A 4667-nucleotide genomic window follows, 5' to 3' on the forward strand; every position below is an offset into this window, starting at 1 on the left:
GGAGGACGTCAATTTAAAATAAAACAATTAAAAAAAACAACTCATTATTCACGTAGATATTTGAAAGCAACTGACTGGGTCCTTTTGAAAGGAATATTGAATGAAAGGAACTATGTGCATAAATAAAAGAAAAATTCCATGTACCGGTAGGCAATGAGAAGAAAAAGCACAGAAAGACTAAACACAGAACACTGTTTACCTTGGAGGAAGCCAAGAAGTTGAGTTGAGCTGGTGAAAGACTGCCATTCTCATGCCATTTCTCTTCATTTCCTTCTGCATTCTTGGTGAGCAACTAAGAAAAGCTCAGGGGTACTCTGCTTTGTTACATTACAATGTCTCCAGCTACGTATTATTTAGCCCCAAATCATTATATTCCAAGTTCATAAGAAGTTTCCATGTTAACCAATTTAATCTAGGCGTTAGGTATTTTCCAAGAAACGCGCTGTTTGCAGTCTTCCGATGCCTCGTCTCATACATAAACAAGCACACTTTTCTCCAACATAAATGCAGTTTCCCTGTGTTGTTGGTGTCCATTTTCCTATCTGTTTTAATCTGCTCAGGTTTCAAAGAGCTTTTTGAATGCAGTTCCAACCTCCGTAATCATGTTTGTGGTGGTCATGGAGCGTCCGTACTTGTGAAAAGCGTGGTTGTTACACTGCCTCGGTGGTGAGCAGGCACCAAACGCTGCCACCAGGAAAGGATTGAACCCATGTGTTTTTTTCTGACCCAACAAGCTGTGCCCAGTGCACCACGACACCCAGGAAGCCTGAGAGCAGGGCTCCCTACCCTCCACACCTGCGGCTGCTTCCTTTTATACTGCACAGGAGCACCTGTTCACAATCTGAAATCAGATCTCTCTCCTTTATGGACAACAATCATGCTCCCAAGGGCTTGGCTGAATTTGAGTATGACTCCATGATGATCATTGCTGTCCAAGGGATCTCTAAGCACGGCCTCATAAAGCCTGCTGAACTCCACGTGTTTGGGATTGAGGACTGCCTTCCCGTAACCTTGAATGAGGGATGATGGCTGCTGAGCAACCAGCCACAGTCCATCTGCGTCAATGATGACAGGGATACTCTTGGCCTTTGATTTCCCTGCAGTGCCCTTTACATTTTGTAAGAGAACAGCAACTCTTCCTAAACCAGGTCCTACAACAAGGGTGTGCAGTATGGGTAACCAGGTCTCTACATCATGAACATTATTGGGGCTGTCAAGAATGCCATGAACAATCAGCTCTGGGCTGTATGACTTAAATCACAGATGCAGCCTTTTTAGTACAGAACACGTGGGACCAATCTGCACCCACTTTGAAAGCTGAGATTGATGCAAAGTATGGGGCCCCAGTGTACTCTTGACAACCTCCGACTATTCCTATTCGTCCATCTTGTCCTTTGTGCTTTTTGGTAGTTAGAAGAGGTATAATATTTCTCACCACCTTCAAAGCATTTTCCATATCCTTTACCGACTGTGCTTTATGTAGTGAAAATGCTCTTTTAAAAACTAGCCTGCAGGCTGGGAACCCCAAGGCAAGGTGTGTTGCTAAACCACCCAGGTGTTGAAGCACAACCATTGGCGGTTCCTTCCGGGTTCGCTGCAGGCCGGGAGCTGCAGAAACCTTATGATCTCTTAATCATTTAAAACACTTTGTTCTTTTAATGGGAAAAAATTAGTTCTTAGACTGCTTATACAATATTTCCGTAACTACAGTGTGTACTGTTCTCACATGTTCAAGCAGGAGTTCTTTTGACTATTATAGTTTCCCCTCCCCCAACTTTCCTTAATGAGCCAGCTGTTGTGAAGTGCTGTCAACTCAGTGCTAACTCGTTGTTGTTGTTAGTACTGACCCATAGTTACCGTATGTATAACAGAACGAAACACTGTCCAATCTTGGGTCAACCTCACAATCATTGCTACGCCTGAGCCCATTTCTGCTGCCACTGTGCCAATCCGTCTCCTTTTTATCAGACCCTCTACTTTGCCAACATGATATCCTTCTCCAGTGACTGGCTGCTCTTGACAATATGCACAACGTATGAGAGATGAAGTCTTGCCACCGTGGCTTCCAAAGAACACTCTGGCTGTACTTCTTCCAACACAGATGTGTTTATTCTTTTGGCAGTCTATGGTACTTTCAATATTCTCATCCAACACCCCATAACTCAAATGTATCAATTATTCGATGGTCTTTCTTATTCACTGTTCACATGCATATGAAAATACCATGGCTTGGGTCAGGCACACCTAAGTCCTCAAACTGACATCCTTGCTCTTCAACACCTGAAAGGGGTCTTATGCAACAGATTTGCCCAATGCACACGTCGTTTGATTTCCTGACTGCTGCTTGCATTAGTGTTGATGGTTGGTTTGAGCAAAATGAAGTCTTTGACAATTTCAGTCATTTCTCTATTCATATGGATGTTGTCTATTGGTCCAGTGGTGAGGATTTTTGTTTTCTTTACATTGAGATGCAACCCATACCTAAAGCTATGGTCTTTGAACTTCATCAGTAAGTATCGTAAGTCTTCTTTGTTTCAGAAAGCAAGGTTGTATCATCTGCATATCTCAGATTGTTAATGAGTCTTCCTCCGATCCTGATGTTCTCCTTCATATAATACAGCTTCTTGGATTATCTGTTCAGCATACAGATCTAATTTAGTTCCTAATTTAAACCATGTGATGTTCCCTTGTTCCGCTCAAATAACTGCCTACTGGTCTATGTACATGTTCCTCATGAGCACAACTAAGTGTTCTGAAACACTCATATTTGCAATGTTTTCTATACCTTGCTATGATCCACACAATCACACAGGCAAATATCTTTCTGGTATTCTCCACCAAGATCCATCTGACATAGCAATGTAATCTCTCATTTCATATCTTCTTCTTAATCTGGCTTGAACTTCTGGAAGTTCTCTGTCAATGTATGGTTACAGCTGTTTTTGCATTATCTTTAGTAAAACTTTACTCACATGGGATATCAACGATATTGTCCGATGATTTCTGTGTTCTATTGGGACACCTCTCTTTTGAATGGGCACAAATACAGATCTCTGCTAGTCAGTTGGCCAAGTAGTCACCCTCCAAATTTCATGGCATCGATGAATGAGTGACTCCAGTGCTGTATCAGTTTGTTGAATATTTCAATTTGCATTCCACCAATTCCCAGTGCCTTGTTCTTTGCCAATGACTTCAATGCACCTTGGATTTATTCCTCAGGATCATTGGCTCTCGAACATATGCTACCTCTTCAAATGGTTGAACATTAGCTATTTCTTTTTGGTACAGTGACTCTGTATGTTCCTTCCATCTTCTTTTCATGCTTTCTGCATCATTCATATTTCATCCATAGACTCCTTCAATACTGCAAGTTGAGGTTTGAATATCTTCTTCAATTCCATCAGCTTGAGAAATGCTGAGCATGTTCTTCCCTTTTGCTTTTGTAACTCCATGTCTTTGCACATTTCATTATAATATTTGACTTTGTCTTCTTGAGTTGACCTTTGCAATTTTCTGTTTACTTCTTGTACCTCCTCATTTCTATGCTGGACAGCAAGTCTCTACTGACATCTGTTTTGCTCTTTATCTTCTTTCTTGTCTTCTCAATGACCTTTTCCTTTCTTCCTATACGATGTTCTTGATGTCATCCCACAATTCTACTGGTCTTCCGTCTTTAGTATCTAATGTATCAAATCTGTTCTTCAGATGATCTCTAAATTCAGGTTGGATATATTCAAGGTCATATTTTGGATCTTGCGGACTTGTTTTCATTTTCTTCAGCAATGGACTGTTGGACTGTTCCACAGTCTGCACCTGGCCTTGTTTTGGCTGCTATGGAACTTTTCCACCATAACTTTCCACAGATGTAGTCAATTTGCTTTCTGTGCATTCCACCTGGTGAGGTCCATGTGTATAGTGTTCTTTTATGTTGTCTATAAAAGGTATTTGCAGTGAAGAAGTAATTGGTCTTGCAAAATTTTATCATGTGATCTCCAGCATTGTTTCTTTCACTAAAGCCATGTTTTCCAACTATTTTGTGTTCCAATTGCCAGTAATTTTGAAAATATGATTGCATATTTGATCAATTTCAGAGTAAAGAAGCTGGTAGAATTCTTCAATTTAATCATCACTGGTTTTAGTGCTTGGTGGGTAAATTTGAATAATATTGTTAATAATTGGTCTTTCTTGTAGGCATATAGATATTAATCTATCACACCCAGTGTTGTATTTCATGACAGTCTTGATATGTTCTTTTTGATGAAGAATGTGATGCTGTGCCTCTTTAATTTGTCATTCCCGACATAGTAAACCATGTGATTGTCAGATTCAAATGGCCAATACCAGTTCATTTCAGCTCACTAATGCCTAGAATATTGATGTTTATTCGTTCTATTTCATTTTAGACAATTTCCAGTTTTCCTAGATTCATGCATTGTACATTCCACGCTATGATTATTAATGGATGTTTAAAGCTGTTTCTCTGTGTGCCATCAGCAAACAAACGTCCTGAGGGTTTTACTCCATTTGCATCATCACTGTCATCTCTACTTTGAGGAGACAGCTATTCCCCAGTGCATTTTGAGTGCCTTCCAACCTGAGAGGCTCATCTTTGGGCACTATATCTAAGAATATTCTGGTTCTTTCCAATATGTTTCAGTATTTTATAA

The 4667-nt window shown here is 40.3% G+C and overlaps 1 pseudogene; it reads right to left on the bottom strand.

Moving 5' to 3' along the window:
• Nucleotides 1-556: 556 nt before the first annotated feature.
• Nucleotides 557-4667, bottom strand: part of LOC102840547 — a 26859-nt pseudogene continuing 22748 nt past the window's right edge.

This window comes from Chrysochloris asiatica, unplaced genomic scaffold (genome assembly GCF_000296735.1).
Source record: "Chrysochloris asiatica unplaced genomic scaffold, ChrAsi1.0 scaffold00286, whole genome shotgun sequence".
Classification (NCBI taxonomy): domain Eukaryota; kingdom Metazoa; phylum Chordata; class Mammalia; order Afrosoricida; family Chrysochloridae; genus Chrysochloris; species Chrysochloris asiatica.